Source organism: Bos taurus, chromosome 2 (assembly GCF_002263795.3).
Source record: "Bos taurus isolate L1 Dominette 01449 registration number 42190680 breed Hereford chromosome 2, ARS-UCD2.0, whole genome shotgun sequence".
Lineage (NCBI taxonomy): Eukaryota > Metazoa > Chordata > Mammalia > Artiodactyla > Bovidae > Bos > Bos taurus.
Genome location: NC_037329.1, coordinates 37,877,538 through 37,900,881, shown reverse-complemented (window position 1 = coordinate 37,900,881; position 23,344 = coordinate 37,877,538). Strand labels below are relative to the sequence as shown.

The following is a 23,344-nucleotide window of genomic DNA, read 5'->3' as shown; positions in this document are numbered from 1 at the left end:
GCTCATGGACGGGGATGTTCTTCAGGAGATAACTTGAATGCATCACTTTACTGTCATAAAAATTGTAATTTTTTTCTCTCATACTGGGCTGTGTTTAGACCTCTTACAATCCACAATGAATAGAAACAGAGAAGCAGTGTTTGGTCAGCGATGGGACAGATAGGACTATCTGGTACAGTTAAATTCGGGGCGTGTCAGTTACCATTGGAAGTAACGGGGTACTACAGATGATGTATATTTCAAGATGTAATTTATTAGTTGAGGTCGCAGTTCTTTCTTTTTTTGGCACCGAGTTTGAACATAAAATAAAAATACGGGTCTACGACTTTTAAAGAATGGTGGTTATTTATGTGTAAAATCCAAAATGATTAGTATATAGTTTTGGTCAAATTTTATTTTCCTTAATGCAGAAAAGCAAATTTTTGACAGAAGTTGCCTTGCTAGAACAGGGCTTAGATTGTCTTATTTTAAAAGGTAAAGTAGAAGACCACTTCTCTTTTTTTTTGAATGTAGTGTATTGCTGTAGAAAGTATTTAATTTCCTTTCTGGTACTAGTGAAACAGTTACGGAAAATGGTATCTCATCAACATGAGAACAGTTGATGTCCAAAATAAGTATTTCTGGATTTGGAAAAGTATACTATGTGTGCTTTTTGTTTGACACAGTTTGCTTTGGAGGTTGAATTTACTATAAGCCTCTCCATGCTTGGCTATTTTGTATCAGATTCAGGAAAATAGTTGATTGTCCAGCTGTCTACTAACACCTTCTGTGTAGGGATCAAGGGCATTGAAAAGTATAAAATGAGAGCCTTTTATTTGGTTAAGGACCCAGCGGGAAAGGAAAAAGAGAAAAGAAAAAAACTTTGTGATGGATAAAGTTATGTCTTTTGGCTGCTACATTGTTTTTCAGATATGTTCATAGTAAGTGGGCCTTCTAACTTAGAGGGTTAGCTCTAAATTAGAATTAATAACACTGTGTTGGATATCGAGAAGTGTTTGGAGATGTGAACAGGAAACTTATTATGTAACACACTCCTCACAGCAGAGTTTAACACGTGCATATTTGATGTGATATGAATATTAGAAAGTAAAAGCACATTTAGTTTATCTGCTACATTAGAAATTGAAATAGCCCATTCAGGCATATAGAAAATGTGTATATACATTGGTATATATGATTGGCTGTACAAATAGTTTTACATGCTTCAAGGTAGGCTTTCAGTTAGAATTATCGTCTATTTGTTATTGACATTTGAAGAGAAGAAGTTTTAAAATTGGTCATCGTTCACGATAAAATAACAAACTATTTCAGTCATTCCCTCCCCAACTCCCACTATTATATAAGAGAAAGTGCTGTATTTCATGTCTTATATGTTATATAGAAGATTCTAAATTGGGGGACAAATGTTCAGTTATCTTAATTCTTACCCATGTTGTTTTTGGAAGGAAATAGAGGACCAAGGTAGTGATGGAAAGCACGAGTAAGAGAAGGTAAGCAGAAAGTAGGAGCAGCTGGCATTCATTCAGGAGCAGGGGAAAAGGCTGCTGCTGCATTTACAAGCTGAATAAACCAAATCTAATTCTATCAGTGGTTGGTTCTGACATCATTTGAATTTCAGGAAATTACTACCAAACTCAATTCAACAGGAACTTTAGCAATTTTATAACCTTGAGTATTTGGATTGTCTATATTAAGTCAGAGTTACAATTTTCTTTCCTTTCTATACAAATTGGGAAAGGGATTTTAGTTTAAAGCTCTTAAATTTGCTTAATTTTTAAAAATCCAATTATTGTCAGTTTTCAAACTGAGTTATTTCCTTGTTTTTGACCAGGGGTTGATTTAAATAGAGAATTTCCATACCCTGGATGATGCCAATCATTTACGTCCAGGGCTTCACCTTACAGCTTTGAAATATTAAGGTATTTTGAGATTGCTCCATAAGCTATTTTTTTTTTTTTCCAGTCAAGAAGGCTGTCCCTAATTTGCTTCATTCTAAAGTGGATATTATTGCTTCTTTTTTCAGTGAAAGATGAAGTAGAGGTTATTCAAGGGTTCTTCTAGGGACTAAGCATTCATGGAATTGTATGTCACTTTGGGAAGTTACCTTCACACCTTCAGTGTACTGGGAGATAATTACTTCCTCAATGTGTTAAATGGTTTTGTAGTGCCTTTCCTGCAATGAAGAGGGGAAACAAATCTAATTCATAACACTAATGAACTGGATATGTTGGCGGTATCCAGTAACTATTTCATGCCCAAACTTTAACTACAAATAGCTGCAAACAGAGAGATAAGACAGACAAAGTAAAACTTTAAGTATACCTGGGTATAAGACTTGGGATCCTGCCAATAAGTGATTATAACAGTTAGCAAATTAGTTTGATGCCCAGCAGTGGAAAATAACGTTTCTTTTAGGGAAAGGGGATCAGGCCCTGAGTCACAAACAGCAGTGATTCATGTGCTTGCTGGTTGCAGTTGAGAAGTTGTATGTATGTCATTCAAAAGTTGGTCCCTCTGTCACTTCAATAATTCAGTGGAATTATGTTCATCTTTTGGAGGCTATGTTGCCAAAACTAAATTGGGGACATTACATGATGGTGCTCTGTGTTTAAATTTAGAATGCTACAGACATTCCATTTGTCATTGGTCTGAGGGTTTTTTTTTTTATATATAATTTAGATTTACTTTTATTTGATATACCAGTAAGTGTTGGCTACACTGCTGATCATTTCATTATTCATAGTCTTAATAATATTATAGTTTATTATGACTCATATATGGTGATACAGTGATTCATTGCAAGTGATAAAATATCATTAGAAATTATACTAAATCTTTAATACTATAAAATATATAAATTAAAATATGGAAGTATTTGAATTATTTTAAGTCATGTCATGGTGAAGCATTTTTCACGAAGTGAATATGCCTGAGGATTGGTTAGATGCCAGTCTCTGAAGGACAGTATATCATATAGCCCTCACAGAGTCCAGAACTCACAAATTAAGTGTGGAGAGGGAAAGGATCAGAGGAATCAGTAACGCTTTTTTCATCAACAAGAAAGGCATGTTTAACTTCTATAATTGTTGCTTTATTCAGTATGAGTTTAGTGGGTTGCAAATATGCAAGGATGTTTTTTCTGCTCTTCCCTAATCTGCATCCCTGTCCTTTCTCCCCACAACACACATACCACCACCACCACCACCACCACCACCAATGCATCTGCCTGCTTGGAGAGCCAGAAAAAGCCCCCTTTCAAGAGCCACTTATATAGAATATGGAAATTGGCGCCTAGTGTTGTAGGTTGAATTTAGAGCAGATGTGCATTTTTGTCATAAAAATGATATTATATATGAATACAAAAGGTAAAATGTGAGGTTGAAGGTGGGCTATCAGCATACTGTGCAGGCTTTGGGGGCTGGCCTAGAACTTTGAATACAGTGTTTTATGGGCACGCACTGCTGCTGCTGCTGCTAAGTCGCTTCAGTCGTGTCCGACTCTGTGCGACCCCATAGACGGCAGCCCACCAGGCTTCCCCGTCCCTGGGATTCTCCAGGCAAGAACACTGGAGTGGGTTGCCATTTCCTTCTCCAATGCATGAAAGTGAAAAGTGAAAGTGAAGTCGCTCAATCGTGTCCGACTCTTAGCGACCCCATGGACTGCAGCCCACCAGGCTCTACAGCCCATTACAAATAGACTTTTAAAACACTGGATAGGTGGTATCTGAAATTCTGGTCCACTGTAAGCTCTCTCTTTAATTGCAAACATGAAAAGGAGGTGAAAAGCACCCTAAGCTAGGAATTAGAAGATCTGCCATTAAACCGTATAACCTTGACAAACCATTTAATATTTGGGTTACAGCTTCCTACTTTTAAAGATACAGGGTTTGGATTGCATTGATCTAAGATATATTTCAACTCAAGGTTCCCAGAGTTCTCAGGGTTTTTTGGTTTGTTTGTTTTTTAAGAAAACAAAATGGTTTCAAAAGCATTCCTGTATATAATCAGTCCTGTTTTCCCTTGTATCCCAAATCATACCAACAGGAGATTTGGGTTCTCTTTTGAGACTCTTGATTCTCCTTTGTGTTCATCTTAAATAACTTTGTTTTCTTTAACAGTTTAATTTTGGAAAGGGAAGGGAAGGGAATAGACCATATAATGTGTTGAAGGTACCTGTTTACCCCAACTCTAGTTCAAGGTGAACCAATGTAGTTTAGGCCAGGGAAAGCCTTTGGGATTTCACCCACACACTGAGTAAAAGCCCTTGAAAAGTATCATTATAAGGCAGTGAGGTATCGTAATTAGCAGCCAGAGTGTCATAGTTCAATTCTGGCTCTTCTGTTTGCAAGGTGTCTAACTTGGTAAATTATCTAACCTCTCTGGATCTTGTTCTGCTCGTCTGTAAAACAGAATGACAAAACTATCCACCTCATATGGTTGTTTGAGGACTAAATGGGCTAATATATGTAGAGCACTTAAAACAAGGCCTGGCTTAGGGCTGGCTTTAATACATCAAGTCATTTTTATTCTTATGTTGTGATACTTAATGATGCTTTCTGTAGCATCTGCTATATCCCAGGCAAATTATTGGCTTGTTTTCTGTGTTCTTAGTCAATATGATTATGGATCTGAATAGGATATTTCAGGAAAGAAAACTACCAAACAAAAAATACTATGAACTGGATGGTTTGCAAGAGATTGCCTTTAAAGAAGAGAATTGATAAAAATAAGTCAACTAAGGGTATTTTTAAAATAGGGAAGTTGGACCTTCCTTAGGCATGCAGTACTTGAGGCATGTAAACACCACTAACCATCATGTGTAGGAGGTTTGGGTAAACAGCTTAATAAACTGTTATGTTTAAAAGGTAAAAACTGATAGTATTATGCACTTGAAAATGTAAAGCATACCTTTTAAATGTGTATACTACTATGGTATTTGTAATTCTAACTGTGGTCATTATGTACAGCGTCTTTGCTAGTCAATGTATGACGAAAATGCTAGTGTAATCATTTATGAGCTAAAATGCACCTTGTAAATAAACTCTTTTCTGCCTTTTCTGTCTGAAATTCACACTTGAAATTGGCAGGAAACTACGAAAGCAAGGAAGACTAGAAGAAAAGTTTGGAAGATACTTGATGTAAACCAACAGACAGTAATTTAATAGTCTCTAGTCCTAGACCTGGCCGTGTTACTAGGCTGGTATGTGTCCCATGAGCAAGTCATTTAACTCCTCTGGGCTCTGGTTTTCTCATCTTATAAAATGAAGATGTTGGACCAGATGCTCTCTAGAGCCCTTCTGGTACTTATATTTCACTTTAGCACAGCAAGCATTCTCATTCTGTTGCATTTTTTTCCTTGGCAAGAATGTACTGTCTACTCAAGAATTTATTACAATTTACCCTCTGGGGTAAGGGAAGAAGATTGAAGTTATACATCTGAAATGCTCAACTCCTAAAAATATAAATGTTGCAGCCAGACAAACATTTGTCCCCATAATGGCTGAGTTAGTGGCTACCTTCTTGGACTCATTTGTTAACAAACAGCCAGTCTACTGTACATATTTGAGGCTTAACCTCTTGTTGAGACTAAATTTTCTGGAAGTTGGATTGAAACAGAAGAGAATTTAAATGGTGGTTAGATGGAACTGGTCTAGTTAAAATGATAAAGACTCACTTATCATTTGTTTTGGTCTTATTTATCCTCAGAGGTTTGATTTGTCTTCAAAGAAATTAAACAACTGAGAGTTGTTCCTCTGGAGAAACTGTTGCTTTTCCATGAACGGAGCTCATTTATCCACCTCTCATCATAGAATATAGGTACTTTGATTTAACTGTAATTTTTTAGCACATAAACAACCAACCAGTGTTTAGAAGTTGTAGTGTAGTTCAACAGGATGATATTTTACTTAAATCTGTGCTCTGGGATCTGTGTTGTTTTTGTGAAAAGCAATTAAAAAATCCAAGAGAAGAGATTTTGACATGAATCCTGCTCTCTCCCACAAAGGGGGGAGATCTCTATAGAACTTACATACAAATACATTCATATACAGTTGTTTAAAAATTTATTGAGATTGGCTGTTTCCCTTTGCTAATACAATAAGTACATTATTTTCAAAAAGAATCAATTATATTGCTAACAGTGCAATATTGATTGAATTCTCATTGTGATCAAAGTACACACTTGAACCCACTCTTAAGTTTCTGTACCTTCAAGAGAATTATAAACATTCAATGTGAAAACCAGTAATAACCACTTTGCAGTGAAGTTCATCATTCTGTCTGATACTTTGCTCTTCGATTGAATGGGAAACGGGCTAATCTATTTAGAAGTTACTTCTTGTCCTAAGTACCACCAGAGGTCCATGTGAGGGGACTGAATACAAGTAGCACTTCAGGTATTTGCTGAAGGTCTACTGTGTGTGAAGAGCTGTGTTCTGTGTTATATATCTCTTATTTAAAAAAGATACATGATTCATTTTGGTTCCATTCAGTTAACATTTATCTGTCCCCTGCTCTGTATTGGACTCAGTGCTAGACCTCACGGCCAAAAAGTGATTTTTCCTGGGGAGTTTTGTCATCTATGTTGGATTCAGTATTCAGGGTCTGCATCTTTGAGGAAACAGTGATTAATTTCACAATCTAGTTGGGAAAGATAAGACATAATGAACTGGAAAAAATTGTCCTAGAAAACTTTGGTATATAAATAAACATGCAAAATTGTTCTGTAAGTGTTAAGGATGAGCTGTAAAATGACTTTGTATTAACTAGGTTTTAGCTAAACCTACTTTTTAGGTGTGTGTTATGTGATACATTACCAGAGTCTAGATAGACAGCTGCGTTAAGCACCATCAGTGGCTTTGTTTGGAAAAAAAACTTGCATTTGAAAAAGTGCTCCCTACCAATAATAAAATAGTAATTTCAGAAAAGATTTTAATCAATGAAAATTCATTATATATGAAGAAACATAATTTATGCGTTAAGAACAACCATTTTAGGTAAGTTCTTATCTTCATATTGCATTACTTTGGTTTATTGTGGTTTTTTTTTTATTCTTTAGGCAATTTTTGTGCCTTTGTAAGTCCAAACTTATTATCTGTTATTGAAAATAGTCCCTTTTGTTATGAATAACTAGCAGAATGTTTTGAAAATCTCTTGTGACATCTGCTAGAATAAATGGTCTCATTGAATCATACCTTGAATCTCAGACTGATGCAGTGATAGGAATTTCCTGCTTATTGTCAATTTGTCAATGACTGAATAAGCAGAAAAGTCAGTTTTTAAAAAAGCACCACAAAAGGAATCAGAAAGCGCAATTGGACTTTCCACAAGAACTATTATTTTGAGACCTGCAGTAAGCAACTCAATTGTTAAGTGTCTAACTCAGATTATCCATACAGGAAAAATACGTCAGTTTGATATCTCTGCATAGTGTATTGGTAGGTGTCAATCTTCCAAAATATTCACTATGAGTTACTTCATCAGAACTCTGAATACACTTTTACATAGAAGCAACACTGAAGAATATCAGTTCCAAATTCCTTTGGTTCTTCTACTTCCCTGAGCTACTTGAGGCCAGAGACTCTGTGTTTTTGCATGACTTAATCTTGACTTCCAGTCTTTCTAGATATCTCTATAGGATTAATGGGTTTTTAATTCCAGCCTTGGCATACCTTCACCTACGACTCTTGGATAAATCTGTCTATTAGCAGCCCTCTTTACTTTGGCCACCTGATGTGAAGAGCTGACTCATTTGAAAAGACCCTGATGCTGGGGAAGATTGAGGGCAGGAGGAGAAGGGGACAACAGAGGATGAGATGGTTGGATGGCATCTCCGACTCGATGGACGTGGGTTTGGGTGGACTCCAGGAGTTGGTGATGGACAGGGAGGCCTGGCATGCTGGGGTTCATGGGGTCGCAAAGAGTTGGACATGATTGAGCGACTGAACTGAACTTACTTTTGTTTACTACTTTTATAAAATTGTTTTGGTCTTAGATGCTCAGAACTATTTATTGTTCATGTTTCAGTGGAAAAATGCATTCTGCCTTATCTAAACAATTACCATTATAATGCAACTTGTTAGATAAATAATTCTTTATATCAAATTACTTGCTAAAAACATTAGAAATTTTTAAACAGACTGGTTCATATTCATTATTGCATGGTTTATAACTATGGTGAGATGAGTTTACATACTACTCTCCTCCTCAGGCCATTAATATGTAGCTACAGAGCACCAGCTCCAGCTTGGTCAGGCTTTGGCTGTATGACGTTGAGCAAACTTTCTATGTCCTTGCCTTTTGTGAATTAGTAATATCTTTTGTATATTCAGTTGATGAAGTAAAAAAGAAAAGTAGATGCATTTCTGAGTACATGGAGTCTTTCAAAGGAAAAAGTTACTAAAATAATACAAGTATAATTAAAACTGTAAAATTAAATACACATTAATAATCAGAAAAAAAAAAAAACAGGGAATTTCACAGCTTGTTTGTGACCTAGTGGGTATAGCAAATCTTTATTTGGTTTTGACAGTGTAATTAGAAATACTCTTAAACATTTTGGTGGTTCCTTCCCCAACCTCAAGTAATCACTGTGATAAAATTTGAAAAAGTTATAATTTAAAACTTAATGTTTAATCATGATATGATTATGAACTCACAGACACTTATTAGGAACAATACACACATCCTATGTACCCATTGCCCATTTCCCCTAATGGTAACATCTTGCAGAACTACAGTACAGTATTACATCCTGTATCTTGACATCAATGCAGTCAAGATACAGAACAGTTCCATCACTCCCAGGGACCCTTATGTGGCCCTTTTGAAATCACACTTCCACTTCTCTTCTACCTCATCCCCTCCTTAATTCCTGGGAACCACTAATTGTCCTCTTTCTATGTATTATAGGAATATATTAGTTGTGTAATTTCTATAATTTCATCATTTTAAGAATATTACATAAATGAAATTATACAGTATGCAACTTGAGAGTTTTTTGTTTCTACTCAGCATAATAATTTAGAAATTCAAGCAGGTTGTTAACATGTATCAGTGTTCTCTCCTGTTCTGTTGCTGAGTAGTGTTCTATAATAAGAATGTACTAGAATTTAAGCACTCTGAAGGACATCTGAATTTATTTTTTAATTTACAGAGCTGCTATAACTATCTGTACAGGTTTTCATAAGTTTATATTTCTCTGGGATAGATGTCTAGGAATGCAATTACTGGGTTAAATTATAATTTTTAAAGCTTCCTTTCTATAATTATACACTGAATTACATGTGACCTCAGTAATTTAAAAGTTAGATTTATAGCTTTGGTAAATTACAAAAACTTGTCTGTAAAGTCAAGTGTTTCATCTTTTTTTTTCCCCCACAAATACTGCCTTCTATGAGTTTACCTTGTTTTTAGCAAAGCCCCATCATTGATTTTATTTTATTATTTTATTGAAGTATAGTTGATGGACAAGTTTATGTAAGTTACAGATGTACTATGTATTTGTTGTTTAGCTGCCCAGTTGTGTCCAACTCTTTGCGACCTTAAGGACTGCAGCATGCCAGGCCTCCCTGTCCCTCACCATCTCCCGGAGTTTGCCCAAGTTCATGTCCATTTCATCAGTGATGCCATCCAGCTGTCTCATTCTCTGACGCCCTCTTCTCCTTCTGCCCTCAATATTTCCCAGCATCATAGACTTTTCCAGTGAGTTGGCTCTTTGTATCAGGTGACCAAAATTAGGAGACCAAATTAGGTGACCAAAATTCAGCTTCAGCATCAGTCCTTCCAAGAATATTCAGGATTGATTTCTTTTAAGATTGACTGGTTTGATCTCCTTGCTGTCCAAGGGACTCTCAGGAGTCTTCTCGGTGCCACAGTTCCAAGGCATCAGTTCTTTGGTGCTCTGCCTTCTTTACAGTCCAGCTCTCATAACCGTATGTGACCACTGGGAAGACCATAGCCTTGACTATATGGACCTTTGTTGACAGAGTAATGTTTCTGCTTTTCAGCACACTGTCTAGGTTTGTCATAGTTTCCCTGCCAAGATGCAGTCATCTTCTGATTTCATGGCAGCAGTCACCATCTGCAGTGATTTTAGAACCCAAGAAGAGGAAATCTGTCACTGCTCCCACCTTTCCCCCCTCTATTTGCCATGAAGTAAAGGGGCCAGATGCCATGATCTTAGTTTTTTTAATATTGATTTTTGAGCCAGCTTTTTCACTCTCTTCCTTCACTCGCATCAAGAGGTGCTTTAGTTCCTCTTCACTTTCTGCCATTAGAGGGGTATCATCTGCATATCTGAGGCTGTTGATGTTTCTCCCACCTATCTTAATTCCAGCTTATAACTCATCTAGCCTAGCATTTCTCATGATGTGCTCAGTATATAAGTTAAATAAACAGGGTAACAACAGACAGCCCTGTAATACTAAATCCTGAACCAATCAGTTGTTCCATACAGGGTTCTAACTGTTGCTTCTTGACCTGCATATAGATATTATGTGGTACAGTATACAGTGATTCATAATTTTTAAAGGTTATACTCCATTTTCACTTACTGTAAAATATTGGCTACATTCCCCGAGTTGTATGGTATATCTTTGTAACTTATTTTATACCTGATAGTTTGTACCTGAAAATCCCCTACCTTTATATATTTCCTCCCCTCTTCCCTTTCCCTATTGGATATAGATAATGAGAACTAATTTGTTCTCTATATCTGTGAGTCTGCTTCTTTTCATATCCACTAGTTTGTTGTATTTTTTAGATTCCATGTGTATGTGATATCATACAGTATTTGTCTTTTTCTGGCTTGTTTCACTTAGCATAATGCCCTCTAAGTCCATCCATGTTTCTGCAAATGGCAGTATTTCATTTGTCATAGCTGGGTAGTAGTCCATTGGATATATATACCACATTTTCATTATCTATTCATCTATTGATGGGCACTTAGACTGCTTCCATGTCTTGGCAGTTGTAAATAATGCTATGAACATTAGCCTCATCCTTGATTTAAAATGCAATTCATAAAGTTACTCTGTAGCTTAACCTCAGGGTTTGTTTTTTTGTTACATTTTGTTTTTAGATGCAAGTATATTTAATTTACAATAACAATACTGTATTTCAAAATGTATTTGTTAATATAAGTTCTTTCAAAATTTCACCTATATTTGATGTAAACAATTTAGGTAACATTCTTGCAAAACAAATGTTTATTGTGTACCATCCTAACAGGCCAACTAGGAATTTAAAATGAAGACAGTATATTTGTGTGTGACTGGAATCCATTCAGTTGTCAGGTGGAAGCCAGCAAGCATAACTGAAACTTGTAAAGGCAAGGAGTCTGCTTTTTTCCCTAGAAGAGAAGATGTTTTCTAAAGCATAACTTTTTCATTTTCCATCTCTCCCCAATTTCTAACCCCCAAACCCCCAGCTTTTTGCATACAATTTCTGCCAGAGAAAAACATTGAAATTGTGTCTGGTCTAAATAAAATTATCACAGTTGATAATTTGATTTGTTTTTATCCGTGTCCTTTTGTACCTTGAATGTCAAATATGTTTCTTTTCATAGTTAAAATACCATCTGATCATATATCTTGTTCTGTATTGTTTATATTTATTCTAAGATTTTTATCAATGCTTTTACATTTACAGTCTTCTGAAATCGAAGCTGAGAAGTGATGACTACGCTTAGTCCTAAAACATAGCTTATCCAGTTACCTTCTTCTTCAACACTGTGCTTTTAAGGATTTGATCATTTCTCTATATTTAATTAATATGACCTCAGCACCCTTTAATTTCACAGAAATACGGTCTTTCCAACAAATTGTATATTTCCTGAAGGCTTTTCAGTAAGTAACTAGTATGTGCTTCTCTGGTGAGCCTGCGGTTTCTTTTCCTTAGTTTAACTTAATATCCTCTCCTTGGTGAAGCCTCCTAGCTCTTCTCTCCAACTGAAACCTTCCCACCTGTGCTTAGCACTTTGCATGTAATTCTGCTACAAATATGTGTCATATGGTGTTCAAGTTTTTCCTGCGTCTGTGTTCCTGGCTGTTTTGAGTGCTATCCAGGTTAGCACTGTGTCACAGCTCTCATTGTAACCCTCATCTATCAATGTGCCTGACATAATATTTTTTAAGCACCAGATGCCTGCTTTGGATGAATGAATAATGAAATACTTTGTTTATAACCTTAGTAGTCCTTCTTCCCTCTAACCTTAAGTGATTCCCCACTCTGTAGGATCACTTCAGACTCCAACTTGCCTACCAGTGGAGGCCCTTCACAAGCAAACCTTGATTATTCTCCTTCCTGAACCTTCTGCATCAGCAGAACTGGCTTCTACTCACTGTTCCTTGCCTCTCTGAGCTCTGTGTTTTAATCTTCATGGTCCTTCAAGACCTTGTTCAGCTATTGGCTGGTGGTCATCTTTCCTTCTCCAAATGCCTCTCTTCTCTGGGTTTTAATGCTAAACTCCACCTGTTGGTTTTTTGTTGTTTTGTTGGGACTGTTAACATCTGCTGATTAACTCGTCTCTCATCTCTTTCCTCCAAGTTGACTGTAGCTTTTGAGGAAAAGCCCTTGTCTTGTACATTTGCTGTCTACCTGGAGAAGGAAATGGCAACCCACTCCAGTACTCTTGACTGGAAAATTCCGTGGACTGGGGAGCCTGGTAGGCTACAGTCCATGTCGTCGCAAAGAGTCAGACACAACTGAGCAACTTCACTTTTCAAGTGATATATTTCAAGTAGAGCTCTCTCAGAAAGTAGAGGTAGTTAGTGCCTTGATGATGTGGGTGGACAGGGTCAACCTCTAACTTCGGATTACTGAGATGTATATTAACAGTCTCTCATATCCTTCTTTCATTAATAGTTATTTGCAAAGCACCTAGCGCATGCCAGTCTTTAGTGTATGCCATTTAGATGGTTTGTCGAGCTCAGCTGTCAAATAAGCTACATCAAAATGAAGTTTTGATGGTTTGTTTTTAAAGATCCCTTTGCCAAATATGCTATATTAAGTGGGGGTTTTGCTTCTGTAAGGTGTTCTCTCTAATTTTTATATAGTACTGTCCCGTGTTGAAAAGAGTGAGTACTGTAGCTGAGAAAACAAAATTTTATCTCTTGCACTTTTTTCTTTTTTTTACAATGAAAAGATTATGTTTCTGAAGCTACCGTGATGTCCAGTCTAATAACCACTGACCATATAGACTATTTAAATTAAAAATTCAGTGTCTTATCCTCACTAGCCACATTTTAAGTGTTGAACAGCCACATAGGGCAAGTGCTATACTAATAGGCAGATACAGAACATTTTTGTCATTGCAAAAAATTCTGTTGGAGCTGGTATAGAGTGTAGCTGGGACCAATTGTAAATAAAATATTAAATGCTTTTCAATTAACAAAGCAGTATGACATAACTTTACAGTTTCCAAAGCATTTCTATTAATACCTATCTAATGAAATAGATGGGGAAACAGTGGAAACAGTGTCAGACGTTATTTTTTTGGGCTCCAAAATCACTGCAGATGGTGACTGCAGCCATGAAATTAAAAGACGCTTACTCCTTGGAAGGAAAGTTATGACCAACCTAGATAGCATATTAAAAAACAGAGACATTACTTTGCCAACAAAGGTTCGTCTAGTCAAGGCTATGGTTTTTCGTGTGGTCATGTATGGATGTGAGAGTTGGATTGTGAAGACGGCTGAGCGCTGAAGAATTGATGCTTTTGAACTGTGGTGTTGGAGAAGACTCTTTGAGAGTCCCTTGGACTGCAAGAAGATCCATTCTGAAGGAGATCGGCCCTGGGATTTCTTTGGAGGGAATGATGCTGAAGCTGAAACTCCAGTACTTTGGCCACCTGTTGCAAAGAGCTGACTCATTGGAAAAGACTCTGATGCTGGGAGGGATTGCAGGCAGGAGGAGAAGGGGACGACAGAGGATGAGATGGCTGGATGGCATCACTGACTCGATGGACGTGAGTCTGGGTGAACTCCGGGAGTTGGTGATGGACAGGGAGGCCTGGCATGCTGCGATGCATGGGGTTGCAAAGAGTCGGACACGACTGAGTGACTGAACTGAACTGAACTGAATGCTTCTAATGGAGAAGGCAATGGCACCCCACTCCAGTACTCTTACCTGGAAAATCACATGGATGGAGGAGCCTGGTAGGCTGCAGTCTATGGGGTCACTAAGAGTCAGACACAACTGAGCGACTTCACTTTCACTTTTTACTTTCATGCATTGGAGAAGGAAATGGCAACCCACTCCATTGTTCTTGCCTGGAGAATCCCAGGGATGGGGAAGCCTGGTGGGCTGCCATCTATGGGGTCGCACAGAGTTGGACATGACTGAAGCGACTTAGCAGCAGCAGCAGCAGCGATCCTTCTAATAACTCTGTAAAAATCGGTGATATTCTACTTTCATTTCATGAGCAAGGAAATTATTAGTGAGTCATGGGAATAGAAAGAGTATCAAAGTAAACTATAAGTTTAGTTTGTGGTTCAGTTCTTCATACTAAAACAAGATAGTTGTTGTTTAGTGTTAAGATTTGATTACTGAATTATAGAAAGCATTTGATGTACAAGAATGTGTGATCTTATTTTTTTCTTCACTTAAAATTTCATGAGGTTAAAAAAATTCTATTGGGCTTATCTTTTGAAATTTTCAGTAGAATTCATGGAGTTTTAGTCAATAGCCATTTAATACAGAGGCCCAGTGCTTGGTATGGGAAGGGGGCCTTGGGAAACGGTACAGAAATGATGCACAAAAGGCCTTGTCCCTTTGTTTATGTCCTACATTCAGGGCATTCGCTCTTAGAAGTGATATTAAAGTAGCAGGTGAGCCTCAGCAATGCCAGAAACATTGTTACTGACTGCAGAGAGGCTCAACTGTCTTCATCAGTGTGGAACTGCAGGTCTGCCGGAGCCTTTCCCTCTCCTGCATTATGTCTGCAGGCTGAGACCTGTCAGGGCAGCAAAGGTATAAAACAGAGTGCCTGTCTTCAAGGAGCTTGTCCACAATTCTGGGGATAATAGAAAGAAAGAGTTGTTCTAAACAGCTTTGATTTGTAGTTTTGCTTGGAAAATTAAATACTGCCTGAAACACACTGAAGTGTGGGTATGCAAAGTAAGTTAAAAAGCCTGCTGAATAGAATTAATTTAGTGTGTAAAGTCGGAGAAGGCAATGGCACCCCACTCCAGTACTCTTGCCTGGAAAATCCCATGGACGGAGGAGCCTGGTAGGCTGCAGTCCATGGGGTTGCTAGGAGTCGGACACGACTGAGCGACTTCACTTTCACTTTTTATTTTCATGCATTGGAGAAGGAAATGGCAACCCACTCCAGTGTTCTTGCCTGGAGAATCCCAGGGACGGGGGAGCCTGGTGGGCTGCTGTCTATGGGGTCGCCCAGAGTCGGACACAATTGAAGTGACTTAGCAGCAGTAGCAGCAGCAGCAGTGTGTAGAGTATCCGGAGAAGGCAGTGGCACCCCACTCCAGTACTCTTGCCTGGAAAATCCCATGGACGGAGGAGCCTGCAAGGCTGCAGTCCACGGGGTCGCTAAGAGTCGGACATGACTGAAGCAACTTAGCAGCAGCAGTGTAGAGTATAACCTTGCTTCACAATCACAGGAAAGCCAAGCAGAGCCCTCCCACTTCCTTATTTTTTCTTTTTGTGCTGATCTAAGACAAATTTCAGCTGATTATTAAATTTCAATGAACTAGCTTCAGAGCAAAAAAAAAAAAAAATCCTGATGTACAATTTGAGTTACTTATATGTATCTTGACATTTCATGTTTTAATATTTGTTATTGTCATTGTTCAGTCACTAACTCATGTCTGTCTCTTTGCGACCCCATGGACTGTAATCTATACTCTATCCTATATTCTCATTTTTCACTGCTTTTAAGAAGCTAGGTGATTGAGCCTCATAGGGAGAGAATGGGCTGTAACTAGCATGTAGCTCCCTTCTGTGTGTCTGACTCAGTTTGCTTGTAAAGACATTAGAACTGATGGAGTCAGTCTGAAGATAAGTTTTCATTTTGGGATTTATTTTAATTTTCAGTTTTGTGCTGAGCTTCTTAAAGCTTTTTGGAAGAGGGAAGAGCTGGAGAATACATTTTCACTCTATATCTTTAAGAATCCATATGATAAGATTTATTTAAGTTTGGACTAACTGTAGAATGAGACTGAATAGCTTAACCGTGTTTAATCTTTCAGTAGTCAGAAATGTTTAAATGCCTTTGTTAAGTTTAATATGGATTCTGAAATGGAATTATTTTTCATTGAGTAGTTCTTCGTTTCTTTGAAATAATGCTTAGTTTGATAAATGGCAGTTAATAGAAGAAGGAAATACCTTGATTTTGTAACTATGAATAAGATTGGAGAAATATTAAAACAGGCATTCATTGATATTTAGGTTGGAAGCTACTGCTTATGTCAGATCAACTAGAAGAAAAGATGAATCTTATTTCCAGTGTGTCTTCTCTCATACGTATGATGAGCTTCTGTTACTGCAGTGATGTGCACAGTTGGAAATAAAGCACAATTTTTTGCGTCAGCACTTGAAGGCTTTTTTTTGACAATGAGCAGAACATTAGACATTTCAGTGTGAATAGCTCTTGTGATCCAGAAAATTCGAGCAGACAATTTAATTGTTCTTGACTGTAAAAATTAAATCTGATACTAAATTTAATCCAGAATCTTTTCATGTAGGATTTTCTCCCTTATATCAAACAAAAATTAAACTTGCATGTCTAAGCAACTAAATGGATGTAACATTCAGAAGAAACTTCATGCTAAGTGATTTATAACCCATCCTCCTTACTCCCTGATCGTTATTAATCCTGTTCTTTGACTTTTCTGGCCCCATCCATTCAGTTGAGTTCAGTCGCTCAGTCGTGTCAGACTCTTTGTGACCCCACGCCAGGCCTCCCTGTCCATCACCAACTCCCAGAGTCCACCCAAACCCATGTCCATCGAGTCGGTGATGCCATCCAACCATCTCATCCTCTGTCGTCCCTTTCTCCTCCTGCCCTCAATCTTTCCTCAAAGCATCAGGGTCTTTTCATATGAGTCAGCTCTTTGCATCAGGTGGCCAAAGGATTAGAGTTTCAGCTTCAACATCAGTCCTTGCAATGAACACCCAGGACTGATCTCATTTAGGATGGACTGGTTGGATTTCCTTGCAGTCCAAGGGACTCTCAAGAGTCTTCTCCAATACCATGGTTCAAAAGCATCAATTCTTAAGCACTTAGCTTTCTTTATAGTCCAACTCTCATATCCATACATGACCACTGGAAAAACCATAGCCTTGACTAGATGGACCTTTATTGGCAAAGTAATGTCTCTGCTTTTTAATATGCCATCTAGGTTGGTCATAACTTTCCTTCCAAGGAGTAAGCCCCATCCATAACCAGGCTCATGTCTTCATCTTTACAGCTTTTCTTCTGTCAAAGCCCCCTGTCGGGCCATCACATTCTCTTCTTCACCTCCAAGGCCCTGAGAAAGAGATTCCTCTGCCCTGGGTGGCTTCCCAGTGTTTGCTGAGAAGGGGCATAGGTTGGCAGGCTGGCTGAAGGTGGGACCAGGGTCCTGAAGCTGCTTTTGAGTTAGACTGTTCATAGAACAGGATGACCACACTATATTGATGAATTCCCAGCTACAGTGGGCTTTCACCAGTGTTCCAAGGAGGACAGGGTTTTTGCCCTTTCCTCAGCAGTTCAGTACCAGAGATAGAAGAGAAAGATCCAGGTAGGATTTCATGCCTCTCCCAAGGCAGCTGCTGTTCTCTTCCCCAGGCTGGCACCTAGTGGGAGGTGAGCTCTGGACTCTGGCCAGAGTCATACGTTGGTACCTGCAGAGGTCCACGTAAAAGAACCTGTTTGTGGGTTCACCTCCTGTCTGTGACCCTCCTATCTGTGACCCTGCAGAGTTCTGTATTCTCTTGCTTGCCCTCATTCAGCCTTTATCAGTTTGCTGAAAACTCTAGCTCATTTCTCCTTGCCAACGTCCAGCAGCATCACCCCAGGTAGGCAGGTCCATTTCCTTGGAGGTGCCTCTCTTTCCTTAATTTCAGGTTAGTGGGTTATACTGAGGTTTCTCCCGTCACCCCTCCGATGAGCTGACGAAAATTATGAGTTGGCAGACTGTGGTGGTGTTGCCGCCATCATGAGGGTAAGATCTCTGCTCTTTTTTCTTTTCTCCTGGGTTATATGCCTTTTCAGCCACTTTGATGAAGCTCAGTGTATCCACTCCCAGTGTCAAGAACCCCTGCCCCCACTTTTAAAATCTTTTTCTTAGAGCTTTTTAATTTTTCAGCAACCTATCTATGTGCTGTCTTGCCACTAGACAGTAGACTGCTGCTGCTACTGCTAAGTCGCTTCAGTCGTGTCCGACTCTGTGTGACCCCATAGACAGCAGCCCACCAGGCTCCCCCGTCCCTGGGATTCTCCAGGCAAGAACACTGGAGTGGGTTGCCATTTCCTTCTCCAATGCATGAAAGTGAAAAGTGAAAGTGAAGTCGCTCAGTCGTGTCCGACTCTTAGCGACCCCGTGGACTGCAGCCTACAGGCTCCTCCATCCATGGGATTTTCCAGGCAAGAGTACTGGAGTGGGGTGCCATTGCCTTCGTAGACTAGAAATCATAAAACTATGCCTGACACAGAAAGGGCACTCAGTAAGTATAGACATTGTGGTTTGCATTTTAATCTAAATAAAGGCACTTTTCTTATACTTAATGGTTACAGCATGTTCTGTCTGTGCCTTGCCCACTTGCCATGGCTCTCACAACCAGTTCATTATCTTTTAGCTTTCTGCTACAGGCCCCTGGGACTTTTAGCCTGAAGGCTCTGCCACCAGTGTTAGGTCAAGTCAGAAATGCAGGAGGTAGCCCCCAACCATCAATCAACGGGAGATGAACTAGTAGCCTAACTTCTTAGCCTCTTAGTTGAGACATCCCTGGGTCCTGCCCTCTGCAGGCTCCCTGAGGTCCCAGCAGACAGGAGATCCATTTATTCATAACATTGACTCACTAATGTACCCCTTAGTACATCCTTCCCTACCTTACTTGTCCACCTCCTGTCAGTTGCTTGATTTCCAGCCCTTGTCTTGGGTTTGATTTGGGGGAATTCCAATTCAGTACAGTTATAATGCACATAGATACTCAGATGTTTGAAGTTCTGTATATTGGGAGCAATCAACAAAATCAAGATTTAATGCAGTCTTTTTTTTTTTTTTTTTTTTTGAGATGAATTACAACTTTCAACAGATTTTCAAATGTTTCTTTGCTTCTCCACTCCAAAGATAGGATAATTGCAATTAAGGAAAAGAAAAAAAAATTTTTTTTCCCTTTAGCTTAAGACTTTAGAGCAGTTCTTTCGTTTTCAGAGGGCTGGAACACTGAATCTTTTTAGATATGATCAGGAAATTACTGAGCATCAGGTGCACATGTGGACACATCTCAACAGGAATTTAAAGGTATGATTTCAGGTTTAACTTTATGTTATTGGTTATCATCCACATGCGTAGCACAATGTACTATGATGTCACATTTTAACATCCTTTTCCTCACTTTAAATTGGGAGCTCATCCTCTGAAGGCTTAAATGAATTAAAATATCATCACTTTTGGATCAGAGAACTGCTATTTTAAATACAGGAAAATTCACTTTAAAAATAGATTTTTTGCTAATTATAAACGTGATCCCTACTTTTATAGAAAAATCTTTAAATTTAGAAAACCATGGAAGAGGAAAGTAAAACCCACCTTTATTTCCCTGCATCCAGAAGTGATCACTGTAAGCATTTTGTAATAAATAGTCAAATTCCTTTTAAAATGTATGACTGTGTTAAAATTAAGCCATAGATATAACCACACTTGTTTGACAGTAACACTGCTGACAAGGTTAGGGTTTATGGAATCACAATGTGCAGTCCCTTCCTTTTACAGGTGGAAAACCTGAGGTCTGGAGAGGTCGTCACTCAGGTTCAAGTACATGCCTGGATCAGGAGGTGGAGGCACTTCCTCAGGGGTTGTATCTGTGTGTGTCTACAGTCTGGTCATCCTTGTGGAAATAGCCTTTGCTGTCTGAGCCTCTCCAAATCTCATTGAGTCCTTCCTTTGATGGATGCCAGATTGTTTTCTGTAGGCCACATCTCTGCTTTATTTCTTAAGGTGTTATCGAATTTGCTGCTCCAGTGGTCTCCTCTACTTGGGTTCCTCTGGTAGAGTTACTTGGACGACTTGCCTTCAGTTGAGTGGCAGGAAACAGTGGCATGTGCGCTGCGTCTTTGGAATTTGCGTCACTGGCATCGTTTTGGTCATCCAGTCTCTAAGGCAGGTTTAAGTCTTGAAGAAGAAAACAGATCTAAGTCATGACCTGAAGCCTAAGCCAAATACCATGTTAATATCCCCAAATTATTAGCCTGGCCATAAAAGATATGTTGATCTTTTTGAGAGCTCTTACTGGTCATTTCATGGATTAATTTTGTGTTTGTATTTAGATTTTAGGTTGTATGAGTTCTTTTTTATCTTTGTATAGTAATTGCTGCTTTATGCTTTAAAATTTTAGAAAGTGCTTAAAAAAAAAACCACACATACAAGTGTTAAGGAATCCAGATATAGCCCCAGACTTGACATTCAAATGTCTTAAAAAAAAAAAAAAATGAAATCAAAGTGTTCCGCTTATTCAAAATGTACCTTTTTCTAAAAAGTAAATACAAGATACACACTTTTCTTGAATGACTCAGATGTTCAGTGAGACGAATCAAGTTGTTGGTCCCTGAATCATTCATTCTCACTGTGTCACCAAGACATTCAGTTGGCCCCCTCATATCTACTCTTGGATTTATTATCTTGATGAAATGGTCTAACCCAGGAAAATCTTTCTGCTTCACGTTAAATACCTGCCTTAGTACTTGAAGCTTTGGTCTAGTGGTACATTGTGACGTTGACAAGTAAATATGAGAAGCTAAACTAAAGATGGTGGACTTCCCTGGTGGCTCAGACGGTAAAGCGTCTGCCTACAATGCGGGAGATCTGGGTTCAATCCCTGCGTCAGGGAGATCTCCTGGAGAAGGAAATGGCAACCACTCCACTATTCTTGCCTGGAAAATTCCATGGACGGAGGATCCTGGTAGGCTACATACAGTCCATGGGGTCGCAGAGAGTCGGACACGACTGAGCGACTTCACTTCACTTCACTTCACTTCACATCACTTCAAACTAAAGATAATATTGAACAAAATCTTAGGCCCTGAAAGAAATCAGTGAGGTGACTGTGGATGGTAGGCGAAAGAAATCTGCATCAGGATTTGTCTTTTGTTGGTATAGTTCATATTTGCTTGTTGCTTCAAGTATCATGTATTGAGGTCATTTTACTCAAATCTAAGAAACTCAGAGTGGGTGGGGAAGGCCTATCCATGCTACCTAGCTAGTTGGTTTACAGTCTCTGAAGGACCGCAGTCAAACCCTGCCGTGGTAGTGTTAGTGGGGTACAAAAAATTCAGTCCTAGAAACATGGAGGTGAATCATGGCAAGGTTGATGAAGTCACCAAAGTAGGTGTGCACACAAATAGCCAGCCACAAAATCCAGGAGTTTGGCTGTCAGTACATTTGGTTATATATACATTTTTTTATATGTGAATTCACATTATCCAAATATATGTAGTTGTGAAGCACTTGCCCAGTACATAAAGCCTTTCCTTTGTAGGTACCAGACTTTTTTCGGTCCTGAATTTGTTGGAGACCAGAAACAAATTCAGGATAGGAACCAGTTGGTATCCATTAGTCATTATCTCAAAGTAAAGCAGTAAAACTATCATCAGTAATTATAGACATCTTAAGGGCTGGTTATGTTATCTCTGACTTGGCAGCACTGGAAATGGCCAGATCTGTAGGTCTGGAGTCTGAAGCTGACCTCATGGTTTGGCCAGAACTGCTTCAGATCCTTAGATGTCTACATGCACAGTGCTAGACCTGATAGGGAAGTCACACACGGGAACTCAGTGCATTCCATAGGCCTTTAATATACAGTCTGCCTCCAAGGAGAGGAAGCAGTGTGCCGCAAGGAGACGAAGAAAACTTGACAGCAGTTGATGGTGGCCTAGCTGCCTCACAGCCGCAGGGAGCCTTCTCAAAACTGCAAGGCCAGTAGGGTCGAATCTCGGCATCCTGGGCAAGGTACCATGTTTCCCATTAGCTAATGTAGATGAGAATTCAGAACTCTAATTCCCTCTCTCCCTCCCCCACAGAAAATTTTTTAAAAAACAGGAAATGATCTAGGCCAACTAACCTGGAGGTGTGCCTTCAGCAAATAAGGAATTGGAGGAAAAGCTTGCCAAAGTGAATGAACTACCTCACTGCAGCATAAGTATCAGCTCTTGTGTCATTGAAATATTAATTATGGCCTGATTTCTCTAGAAGCCAAGCAGCAAGGGACAGACTCTGTGAAGAGAAGTGAAATATCAGTCTTACAGCAGGGTTCCTTGGAATTCTGTAATATTGATCAACTGGGATTAGGCCAAGGTTCAATTTCCTGATAACAATTTCCTGATTAAAAAAAATGACTAAAGCCCCATGCCAGCTAAGCTGTAGGAACCAGCTTCTGAGGTATGCAAATAACGCTGTGATAACTATTAGAATGCCTCATGTATGTAACTGATAAGCCAGGAACAAAGTTTATAGTCTCAGCTCCTAGAGAGAAACTTCTGATTCAGGCAGAAAAACGTTTTCAGTGTTTTCTAAAATATACTGGCAAAGTTTAGAGATCTTAAATGTGCAGTTTTGCTTTTGAAAGGGTGTGGTTTGAAGCTTAGCCTCTTGTTAGGTATAAGATGTGAGATTGAATAGGAGGAATGTTAGCTTTATCCCAGATTATAAAGACATAATCATTGCTTAGATTATTATGTTTTTAATTAGGGAAGCATTCACTGTATTTACTTCTGTGCCTTAAAAGTGATCACATTATGTTGTGTGCTTTGTTTCTGCCATGCAGTGAGTTAGAATATTTTAAGATGAGATGCTCGTAGGCAGATGACTTGCTATGATTTTGATTTTCAAAGTTTAATAAACACTTTGGACTGTGTTGACAATGTGGTCTTTAAATTCTTTGTACGGAAAGGTACCCATTTAACAAGTGTACTAGATCCTAATCAAGATAAATGGAATCATTAGCAAGCATGTGTCATCAGTCTTCTGTCCACCTCTTCTCAATTTTTCTATTAAATAGCTTTATATATTTTTTAACTGAATCACCTAAGGTATTAGTAATGGTTTAAACCTGAATCAACAGGGCGAAGTACAGACGACATGTTAATGAACTACATAATATTTTAGTAGTTGTTCAGAAACATAATT

At 38.7% G+C, this 23,344-nt stretch overlaps 1 protein-coding gene across 9 annotated transcripts in view; it reads left to right on the top strand.

Moving 5' to 3' along the window:
- Positions 1-23,344, top strand: part of PKP4 (plakophilin 4) — a 258,317-nt gene that overhangs the window by 1,800 nt on the left and 233,173 nt on the right. The window lies entirely within an intron of this gene.